Consider the following 12,997-nt stretch of genomic DNA (forward strand, 5'->3'; position numbering starts at 1 on the left):
AGCCAGAGGCCCAGTGCAGGTGATCCCAGGCTGTAACTGACCCTCCTCTACCCACTCAGAATTACCCTCACCCTCAGCGATCCCTTCAGCAGGTCTGGATGGCCCACCTGGTGGTTTGATCTGAACCTTCATCCCCGAAGGATCGGAAGCTCATAGTCATTCTCTTTTCAGTTCTGGATTGCTGCACATGTCCGGGCACAGTTTAATGGAGCAAGGGAGGACCAAGTGGTGCTCAAGTTCCACAGGTACTTCTCCTAGGTTCTACAGGTATTTCTCCTTGCCCCCATATTGCATACAAGGAGCCTTGTCTCATCCTGCTCATCAAGGTCCCTTACTCCTGCTAATATTGTGACTCCTTTTTTGCCTGCCTTTCCCTGGAAACAAGAAGTCCAAAGTGCCCTGGGAACAGGTATAAATTTTAGTTCAGTAGAAATCCTATCTATCCTTTATCAAGTGTACCCCTTTGGGGCCCAGAACCTCCCACTCTGAAGAGCCTAGAGCTATGGGAACGGAAATCATAGGGTCCCCCAGTGAATCATTGGAATTGATGATAAGTGGGGCCACCCATACTTCCATCCCTTGATTTCTGTACACATGTATTCTTCCTACTGGGGACAGAGCATCATATAGGGAGACCTCTGTTGTAATAAATTCACCGTATTGTGAAGAGTGGTACCTATTCCTTTCAGAGTGTTTGCTCTTAGTTGGCATTTCAGTTGCACTTTTAGGAAGTCGTCACAGTTTTTTATGAGACCGGAAGCCACTGGATGGCATACTGTATGACACAACCAGTGAAACTCACAGGCATGGGCCACTCCAGGACATTCTTCACCTTCTTCACTTCCTTCACTTCACATCAGTCCCCTGATTTTATGATATGTGTGTAGATGTCCATGCCTGAGGATCAGGTGTTTTGTAAGCCCCCACATAGTGGGGCTGGCTGTGGCTATGTGGGCAGGAAAGGAAAACCCAGAATTAATTTATTATCCCTGTGAAGTTGAGCAGATAGCCTATTCAGGATAGATGGGGCTCCACGTAATCAACTTGCCACCAGTAGCCAGTTGGTCTCCTCGAGGAACATATTGAGTGTTTAGTGTTGGTCTCTGATACTGATAAATTAGACATGCAGAGGTGTCAATAGATCTGCCTCAGTGAGTGAGAGTCCAGGCCATCTGGCTCTGTCACCATGACTACTCCATTCCCTTACCCATCATGACAGTTGCAGGGTGGCTGATGACAAAGGTTGCCTAAAGATAACTGGCTCAGTCACATTCTCTACTTGGTTGTTCAGTATCTCTCCTGCAGTGCATGCTCTCTGATGGGGCTTAACATGTTATACAAAAGTGACATTTTACACCCACTTCCATATGACTTACACATGTCTCTATCTGGTAGATATCTCCAATCTTCTAGTTCTTTTCCTCCTAGGCCCTTGATCTGACAACTTGAGCCATTTCTCCTTTCAAAAAAAAAAAAAAAAAAGGACAAGTAGATTAACTGCTTATTGCTTAGCCCGTTTGGAAAATCGTCACTCACAACCATCTTTCAGGGTCACCCCTTAGTGTGGATCTGTAGTCACTGCTCATTTTGCATTTAAACCCACAGATGGAGAGGCACTGGTACACCTCTACAGGTGACATAGGGTCTGACCTGTATGTTTATGGATGTGACTCGTGCCCTCTGGCCCTCTCAGGTTCATTCCCAGATGTACATTTCCATTATGTTATGGACAGGTGCTGCTACCTATCTGATCTCATGACTTGGTGGACCTGACAGAACACAGCTCACGATGGGAAATTCCAAAGGCACTGGCACTTTGTGTCCCATCTTCAAGTACTCCATCTCTAACAGGGCCCAGCAAGATGTCAAAAGATATTTACTTCTTAAAGGGCTTATAAGTCTCTGTGGTAGATAACATGGGCCCAGAGTCCCAGGGGTCTGCCTTGTGATTCCCACTAGAGCTTGTCATAAGCTCAGTACTGCATCCTTTCCCACCACTGACACTTCCAGCACCACAATGTTTGCTAGATTGTGACCAAGTGGCAGCACTGATTGAACTATGACCTGGACCAGCTGCAGTGTCCTTTCCTACTCCAGGAAAGCTTACAGACTTTCATGTTCCCCAGCAATTATTCTTAGGCATTGAGATGTGTTTATTAGTTCTATTCTGATGTGTTGCCTGTAGAACCAAAGGGGTCTACTGGGCACTGCATTTCCTTCTTTGTCGTAGAAGATGCAAGATACAGCAAGTTGTCCTTTACTTTGAAAGGAATTTCATGGCACTCTCCTGACACTAGATCCCCCCAAATTTCACTGAAGTGTCTAGGCCCTGAATCTTTGTAGGGTTTCTTTTCTCTTTTCTGGGATGCACATGTCTTACCAAGGCCTATAGCGTACTAACCACTTCTTTCTCATCTTGCCAATTCATTATGATGTCACCAGTGTAAAGGAGCAGTGTGATGTTCTCTGAGATGTCCAGGTAGTCCAGATCTCTTAGGACTATATTATGACAGAAGGCAGGAGAGTTAACATAGTCCTGAGGCATAATTGTATATAAGTATTGTTTACTGTCCCACATAAACACCAACTGTTTCTGATCTTGTTTTCTAATTTGAATGGAAAAGAACACATTGGCCAAATCAATGACTGCATATCCTACACCTGAAACCTTAGAAGTCTGTTCTAGCAACAATACCACACTGAGCGCTATAGCTGAAACTGGGCGCACTGCTTGATTAAGTTGGTCATAGAATACAGCCATTTTCCAGGATGCATCCTGGGGCCAGATTGTTGAATTAAATAAAGATATGAGAAGGACCACTGCTCTTGAATCTTTTAGGTATTTAAAGATCTAGATAATCTCTACCATCCACTCCAGAAAACAACATTGTTTTTAAAACTAATTTATTGGGGCTGGCCCGGTGGCTCAGTGCTTCAGCGCACATGTTCCAATTCCATGGCCCAGGGTTCGCCGCTTCAGATTCTGGGTGCGGACATGGCACCGCTTGGCAAGCCATGCTGTGGTAGGCATACCACATATAAAGTAGAGGAAGATGGGCATGGATGTTAGCTCAGGGCCAGTCTTCCTCAGCAAAAAGAGGAGGATTGGCAGCAGTTAGCTCAGAGCTAATCTTCCTCAAAAAAAAAAAAAAGAGAAATAGAATTTATTGATGTAAAATTCACAAAATATAAAATTGTTTAAAAATGAGCAATGAAATGACATTTAGTACAATGTTGTACTAAATGTTACAGTGTTGTGCAATCATTGCCTTTATCTAGTTCCAAAATATTTCACTTACTCCAAAGTAAAACCCTTACACATTAAGCAGTTTCTCCCCATTCCTTCCTCCCTCTAGCATCTGGTAAGCAGCAATCTGTGGTCTGTCTGTATGGATTTATCTATAATGGATATTTCATGTAAATACAATCATACAATATGTGACCTTCTGTGTTGGAGTTTCTTCTGCGTTGTAGCATGTATCCATACTTCATTTCTTTTCATGGCTGAATAATAATATGTTATATATATGTAGCACACTTTCTTTATCCCTTCTTCCATTGATGGATATTGGGGCTGTTTCTACCTTTTGACTATTCTGAATAGTGCTGCTATGAACATGCATGCACATATATTTGTTTGAGTGCCTATTTTCAATTCTTTTGGGTATGTACCTAGGAGTAGAGTTGGGGGGTCATATGGTAATTTTATCTATAATATTTTGAGGAACCAACAAACTCTTTTCCACAGAAGCTGAGCCATTTTGCATTCCTACCAGCTATGTTCAAGGGTTCTATTTTCTCCACTTCCTCTTCAATACTTGTTATTTTCCTTTTTTTGATACTAGCCATGCTAGTGGATATGAAATGGTGTCTCAATGTGGCTTTGATTTGCATTTTCCTAATGACTAGTGATGTTAAGCACCTTCTCATGTGTTTACTGGGCCTTTGAATATCTTCTTTGGAGAAGTGTTAATTCTAGTCCTTAGCCCATTTTTAAATTTGGTTGTCTTTTTGTTCTTGAGTTGTAAGAGTTCTCTATATATTCTGGATATTAGGCCTTTATCAGATATATGGTTTGCCAATATTTTCTCTCATTCTGTAAGTTGTATTTTAACTCTCTTGATGTTTTTTGGTGCACAAACATTTAAAAAATTTTAACAAGATCCAACTTATCTCTTTCTTTGTTTTGTTCATGCCTTTAGTGTCATAACTGACCAGGTCATTATTATTTTTGTATTAACTTCTACACTCGGCATAATGACTTTTGCATAACAGGTCTGCCATGTGTTTCTCCAAACTTACTTAAAAACTAGATTTTGTTCTGTCGTAATATGGCATGGACTCACTCTAATGATCATTATCAATTTCAAATGTCTTTTAAATCACCTTCTTTATTCTTTAATATTAAAAGTGATATGAGTACTTTGGCTCGTACAGATATATTCCTAAGTACAAGAGTCTTTCAAAAGGGTAACTGAAGTATCCAAGGTGTCTGATTTGCTAGAATTTTAAAATCTTGGGGCTAGAAATAGATCTAAGGTCTCACTTCCCAACTTCTATCAATGCATGATTCCCTTTGACTCTGTTCCTCATTGATGACCATTCTACTTGAATTCTCCCAGTGATAGCGAGGATGGTACTTCAAAAGGGTCACATTGTGTGCTTGGACAGCATTGTTACAAACCTTTCTTTAAAATGAGATAAACTCTAACGTTGCAACTTTATCCCATTTGACCTAATTTTATTATCTAAAGCTACACAGTATGAGATTGTTCTTTTTTACTTTTTTGGTAGTGCCTCAGATGTATAAAACTGTAAAATGGCTTTTCTATGTATCTCAGCCAAATAGTTACCGATAGCTCTCCCTCATTTTGAATTCTAGATGTTTCATCCTCCAGACACCTTCCTCTAACGAAAGTTCAGTTTGTTAATATTCTTAAGATGTGAGAGTCAGAATAAGACAAAATGCTCAGCTATGATCAAAACCAAGAAAAGAAATTATTTGTACATCTTGATTTTATTAATGAAACTCTGGTTGTTAACTTCTTTATTAGCAAACCTTCTTTAAATCAGGTCCCTTTCATGAACCATCATTTATTTTTGAGGAAGTAATGATACTAAGCTGTAAGGAGAGCTCTAGGTCTCTACATGTGAATTAAGGTGATATTCTCCCATTTTGAAGTATGTTGTCGGGGCTTCCCAGATCATACAAGAAGACTCAAAATAGCTTACAAGGGAAATGTGTTATCTTAATGTCAGTGTGCATGAAGCTCATTGTACCTTGTCTTGTCCTTAAATGGATCCTATTCGTGAGTCAATTTCTAATTCATTCTTTTAAAATAGATTGGCTTATGCCCACTCAGCATCTAACCAAGAGAATATATTGTCACTACGTATATCCTTCTATTTTCCTCCATCCAGATGTTCTTTGTAGTACAGAGGATGTGTGTGTGTGTGAGAGAGAGAGAGAAAGACTGTGTTAATGTGTAGAGAAGAATATAATTTCTAGGTGTAGTTGCAAATAGCTATAAAGTGAAAACTAAGTGGAGTTTCATCCAAATATGCATCAAAATTTCAAATTTTGGTTTCTATCTAATTGTATTTCTTTAAAAAATTGATTGTTTTTTTTTCCTTTTTTTTTACTATAGCAAAATACACAAACATAAAATTTTTCTTCTTAACGATTTTTAAGTGTACTGTTCAGTGGTATTAAATACGTTCATAGTGTGTTATCATCACCACCATCCGTCTCCTGAACTCTTTTCATCTTGTAAAACTGCAACTCTATACTCATTAAACATTAAGTCTCCATTACACTCTTCCCCTCAGCCCCTAGAAAATACCATTCTACTTTCTGTCTCTATGATTTTGACTACTCTAACTACCTCATATAAGTCAAATCATAGTGTATCTGTTTTTTTGTGTGTGATTAGCTTATTTCACTAAGCATAATGTCTTCAAAGTTCTCCATGTTGTAACATATGTCAGAATTTCCTTCCTTTTCAAGACTAAATAATATTCTCTTGTCCACACACACACACACACACACACATATATATATGCACCACATTTGCTTATTTATTCATCTGTCAATGGAAAGTTGGGTTGCTTTCACATTTTAGCTGTTGTGAAAAATGCTGCTGTGAACATGGTTGTACAAATATCTCCTGGGGATTCTACTTTCAATTCTTTTGGGTATATACCTAGAAATGGTATATTGAAATTCCTGAATCATATTGTAATTATATTTTTAATGTTTTAGGAACTGCCATACTGTTTTCCATAGCAGATGTACCATTTTACATTCCCACAAACAATATACAGGGGTTCTAATTTCTCCACATCTTTACTAACACTTGTAGTTTTTTGGTTTTTTGATAGTAGACATTCTAATGGGTATGAGGAGGTATCTCATTGTAATTTTGATTTGCTTTTCCTGAATGATTTGTGATGTGATTGTTTTTTATGTTTATTTTGGATGAGGCTTGAGGCTTAACAGGTGTGATGTCTGTCACGGACGTTAACTGATAGTGTTGTTAGAAAGTCAACTCCTATGTAGTAAAGGAAAAATTAGCAGCCACTGTAATGGTCTATTGGGCAGCTTTGGTGGATTAATTTCCCAGGACTTCTTAGATGTAGGAACAATTGTTTCTGGTTGTCTGTCCTTATCTGCAAAAGACTTAAATGGACTTACTCCAATCTCTTGTGAGCATATTCAGAATGAATCAGCATTTGAGTAATGTATATCATCAGCAGCATAAAATAATAAAGAATAGAGAGAAAATCAGCTTAGGACAGTGTAAAGCTAATTTTCTGCACGGGTGTGATAAGAAGCAGAAGGAGTTCTTCCTGTGTGATATATCAAGGTGATAATGTGCCCCATTAGGACAATTTGTTTTATATTTCTTAAAATAGGTATGACAGAGAAAATGACAGATGGAGGTCAGGAAAAAATTCATGAAGTCCTTCACCTTATATCATAAATCAATGACTTGGTCCCAGAGAGTTGGCTAAAAATACATTTCTCTTTCAGATGAAGGAGATTAGGTTGTGAAAAGAAGAATGTGTTGACTGAAATGACTGAGAACATCATCTCTGTCATTATCACTATATAAGAGCATTACGCGGAACACAAGCAAAGTGATTTTTTTTGTCTTTCCCTGTACTTTTCCAGAAACACTGAGATATTTCTCTCTCTCCCACATACACACACACTCACACATACACATGTACACACATACATACACAATACAAATTTTCATTTTGTAGATGAAACCATGTGAATTTATTATGAGAAAAATAATTGGGGTCAGCTAAACGTTTGGCCCCTGAGAGGGGGAATAGTTAAGAAAGTAATAATTTAAATGAAAATGCGCCAAGTATTTTCATGGGGGAAGAATTAAAAAAAAATACCCAGAAAAGATTATGTTGAAACCATACTAATGTCTGAAAAAACAGACTTTAGATGTTTTCATTCTAAGAAGCCAATACCAGCATCAACTCCCAAAAGAGATAAGTGTGTGAAATGACAATCTTTGGTTGAGAATGCAGTCTTTAAAGTTCAATGTGAAATACTGATTTTTTTAAATAATTCCTTTTGAAATATAACTGTAACCTTTTAAACTTATAATCAGGTACAACCTAAACTATAATGAAGGCACTTAACGTGTCAGGAAACAAGGAGAGAGTTCAAATGGCAAGTTAGCATTGTGAATTTTTAGTGAGATTTGCACTCTGGCTTCTATTTTTCATTGCATTCCATAAGTGTCACAGAAAAAAAAATCCTGTAAAGAAATATATTTTATAGCTTATCAGTCATGTCGGAGAAAACTCATTTAATGCTTTTGTTGGCCAGAATACTGAAAATAAGTCTTGATTGAAGCAAGCACAGTCGTATATTGAAGTACACAAATAGACACGTTTGCTTGGTTTATTCTCCAGCCTTGCTGCAAGAATGCAAATGAGCTTTTCCAGGCCCAGTTTCAAGCTATCAAGTGACAAAGTGGGGAGTGGGCAGGAAAAAAATCAATTGAGTTAGCCTAGCACAGAAGTACAGATTAATTATGTTTTAAGAAACTGAAAACAATGTGTGTTTTGTTGGCAGCTTGAAAGATCGGTGCCTGAAATACTCCTTAATATTATATGAACAAATGGAGCCTAATCAATTGCAGAAACCGCAGTCACCCCACCTGCAAAGTGTGTAGAGTGAGGTTGTTACTTGTCTCTCAAATAAGTGAATTGGGTGCAGAAGACAGGAATACTTTTGCAGCTGTGGATAGAGTTTATATTTTGCTTACAGGATGGTGACAGGTAGGCGTTGTGATTGCAGATGTCAAGTAGGTATCAGTATCCCTCTTCTTTCTATTGTGACCCCAAAATCCTAGGAATTCAAGCATAGTTAAGTAGGCAAGTTGTATCTTATTCTGTCCCTAGTATTTTGTGACAGAGACATGATCTCTGAGGCTTGTAAGGGTGTGGGGCATCCTCATTGTTGTTTTGGTTGATTTGGACAGATTAAGCCCAATTTAGTACCCAACTATTATACAGTCATTAATTTAGTAAATCAAAAATATTAACACGCATTATTTTAGGTCTTGACCCAACCCTAACTTAAATATTGGGAAATTTACTCATTTATTAGCTACTCAATGTTGATTGAGAGTCCAAGGATGGTTAACAATGTGTACTAGAAGAAAAAGGAAAGAAAACTTGAGTTATGAAGGATACAGTGGGGGAGACGTAACTATATGGAACTTCAGAGAAGGGCAGATAAGCTTTAGGTAAAGTAACAAAGGCTGTCCTTTGGAAGACAGACAGCCCTGAAAATAACAGATGCCTTTGAAGTTTAACTAGGGTATACAGTCATGCATCCCTTAACAATGGGAATACATTCTAATAAATGTGTCGTTAGGCTGTTTCATCATTGTGTGACCATCATAGAGTGTACTTACACAAACCTGGATGGTATAGCCTACTACACACCTAGGCTATATGGTACTAATCTTACAGGACCACCATCGTAAATGCAGTCTGTCATTGACTAAAACATCATTATGGGATGCATGACTGTACAAACACTCAAGACTTTTTTAGTAATTAGAAAAGAATACTTGAATATGAACAGAAGAGAGATCCAGGGGAAAGCAGGATGATTTGGTGTGGTTTGGAATGGCACATGTTTACCCATTTTCAGCAAGAAGCTAAGGCAACTGGAAGGAGATGAGAATAAGAAAGGATAGGTTAATTGCTTGACATGAAATGCAAGGAAGATAACTTTAGTTTTCACCATTTTAGATGAGATCAGTGATTTTGCAGAGATAAGATGCCAATTTTGGGGAAAAGGACTAAAGAGAAGATAAGTTTCTGAGATTATTTTTATTTTTATGAAATGGGAAATTAGAAGATAGGATTTGGCAATGCATTGGAAGTATAGGATATTTTGAAGACATTTTCCTGCTTTCAGATGCAAGTTAAATAGATATGGTTATATCACAGCTAAATAGAAAATGTTGGCTAAAATCTGCTACAGAAAATAGCAAAGAACCAATTTTTAATTAGGACTCTTGTTTTTGCCCAATGTTTTAAATAGTTTTCCAGTTATTTTAGCAAAACTATATCTATTATCTTAAGTCTATTCCTGATCAGGAATAAGCGAAATTATATAGTTTGTTGTATGAACTCATAATTACCTATCACATCCATGCTATATAACCTCAGGTCTCACTGTCTTAGTGAACGTGGTTTGTAATTCTGTGGTCCACGTAGTTTCAATTCAAAGGTTTGCATATGCTTCCTCCTGCATTTACTCTTTTGGCTTTGGTTAATAGTCATATTGCATTTGTTGAAGAAGGGTCTTAATGCAGGTACTTTTTATTCTATTTTGTCAGACCCATTTTTCACCGCTATTCTGTAATGAATAAACATATCACAAAGAAAATCACTGCAAAGCACATGCCCATTAAGTTGTATCAATGAATATACAAAATTCACTGAGTAGCTAAACAAGACACAGATGTGAAAAATCCCTCTATAGATATATATTATATGTCTACACACACACACACATACATATATACATACATACATGCATTTAGATGTGAAGGTTGACATCCTAAAAATAATTTTCCTTCTCACAGTAAGCCAAATTACAGTACTTTGTTAAGCAAAAGCATTAAATTATTTTCATCTTATGCACTGCCATCTGGCATACTTGTACTTTTTTGTGAATCACAGAAAAAGCAATTCAAAACCAGACAGTAAATAGACTCATCAGTAATTATCGACGTATTAAGTAGTTTCTGAAGACAGGTTTGAACACATCCATTCCAACAGGATTTTCTTAGGTTGATAGCTGTAAGCTTTTTCATTGAGAAAAATATTTTGTAATATTACTCTAAAATAATTTGGCAAACTGTTTCTATGTACATCTGCTTGAATAGTGTTATAACATGCTCCATTACAAAAGTAGTTCTGTTCTGTGATTCATGCTCATTCCCTTTTCGTTGATGTTTTCCCATGTTTTATTAACGAGGAAGAAATCTTCATAATGAAGAAAGCCTCTTTATCCTGAAAACACCCAGATTGTTTTGCCTTACAGATCTCAGGATTCTGCAGATTTGGAGCGATGGTGGGTGAAGCTGATCTTCTTTATTTGTGAACCAGGGTTCACATCAAAGGAGCCACTCAGATACTCTCCTGTTAGCTTTGTGAAAGCAAGGTAAGCATGTCACAGGGAAACTGGTTCCATTTTTGTGTATTTCTAATCTTGAGAAATATGCCTTTATATTTAACCAAAACAGATGCCCCTTCTAGCACTTCTACTCCGGAGGAGTTTGTAACTCCACATGGCATCCGTTCATAATGCTCATCACACTAGCTTGCAGGTCTTTGATCCTCTTTAAATGTGGTCCTCGGAACTGAACACAGTATTCTAAATATGGCCAGACCAAGCCAAAGTACAGAGGAGTACTCACTTTCAATTTTCCTGATAGAAATATTACAGTAATTTACAGACTGCATTCATCTTGTCAGGAGACATTGAAAACTGTTGCCTAAAATTGATCTTCACTCATTAAAATCATGAATATTTATTAAATTTTTTTGTCTTCTCAAATATTTATTTCTAAACATAGGCATTTATATTTAACCCTTTCAGATCCAATTATACTAGTTGTTTCTGATTTTAACTATTAGAAAATCTTCCTTTAACAACCATTTAATTTTTATGACCATAAAAATAAAATACGTTTTAGCACAGAAAAAGAGAAAAAGGTAGGACAAAATAAAAAATATACATAAAAAAATGCCTAAGGCATCACCATTGTGATTATGTGTTACAGTTTTATATGCTACTTTTTTCACTTAAAATTACCTTATGGGTATTTTGTGGCATTATTTAATATTGTTTTGAAATCTGATTTCCAGGTAGGACTGAATAATATGTGACAATATAGGTACATTATATTTAATTAAACAGTAGGTGGTTATTAAGGGTGTATTTATTCATTTTTTCTATTGCAAACAATGCTACTATAAACATCCTCATACATAAATTTTTCCTGCATTTCTTAATAACTCTAAGATAAATTATTGGATATAGAAATCTTAGATCAAAATGCATGAATATTTGAGGGAGATCTTGATGCTTATTGCCAAATTGAAATTTATTTTCAAGATTATTTTTACATCTCTCATAATATTCTTTATTTATATATATACACACATATATATTTATACACATATGTACATATATTTACATATATATGTACAAATATACATAATATATATAATTCATATACATTTATATGTATATATCCATCTATTGTGTGTGTATGATATCTCAAGATGTGTATATAGAGAGCCAGACACATGAACAAGAGATATTTATCTATCTTGAGAGGGTGGAAAAAGGGAGAGAGGGAGAGAACCTAGGAAGGTTATAGTGTATATTGTTATGACCTATCTTACATCTGACTCTTACCTGTGGGGTTGAAACTGGTATGTAAGTGTACGTGATACGTGGCAACATCAGACTAGTCCAAAAACCTATATGTTGGGTGTGTGGGATATAAAGGTACTATGATGAACCAGACCTCTATTTTACCTTCCCTGTTTCCTTCATACATTTTTGCAACAAACAGAGCAATGAATGTCTAAAATTTAGTAGGATATTATCATTACATGAAAAGATTCATGTGTGAAACTCATCCAGTGGTAACAGTAAAGCTATAACTTTAAATGGGATATGGTCAAAATTGTTGCTGTTATTTCCTAAGAAGACAAATATTCCATTGAGGCTTTCTTGGTGGTTGCAAAAGTTTATTTAGTGTAATCTATAAGCATTGATTGACTTCTCTGGGCTAGGCACAGTACTGGACATTATAGTTTATTTGGTCTGATAAAAGAATGTCCCTTCTTTTGATGATCTTACTCCCTAAAGGGGACACTGAAAAGTATAAAGTAATAGTGCTCAAAGCAATAATTTAGATATGCACAGAGGTCTATCTGAGAGTCTCTAGACACTAAAACTTTGGGCCATAATCTGTACTTTCTTCTTCCACTTTTACTGACAGTCCCTGTCTTCCTCAGTCACCAATCTCTTTTCTGTGGTGACTAAAAGAGTACAATGGGAAATAAACGGATAACGGCTAGGCAAATAATGGACAGACAAGTCTAATTAAACAGAAGTACACTCTTACCTAGACCCTTTCTTCAAAGAAAACTAAATTACCTTTAGGCAAGACCAATCCAAGAACTTGGCAGGAAATTTTGCTAGTGGTGTGTCCCGGCACTTGGTTACCACAGTACATACCTGCTTTCTGCCTGCCACTAAACAGAGAGAGAGGCATGCTGGCTATGAAACCAGGTCTGCTCCCTAAGTAAACCGATGTGCTTCTGTGTGTTAACACCATTCTCTGCTGATTGACCAGTGAGAGTGCCTTTGTTGCACAGCCACTGATGGTTGCAGATCTAAATTGTAGAAGAGCCAGACACATGA

Source organism: Equus quagga, chromosome 5 (genome assembly GCF_021613505.1).
Source record: "Equus quagga isolate Etosha38 chromosome 5, UCLA_HA_Equagga_1.0, whole genome shotgun sequence".
NCBI lineage: Eukaryota > Metazoa > Chordata > Mammalia > Perissodactyla > Equidae > Equus > Equus quagga.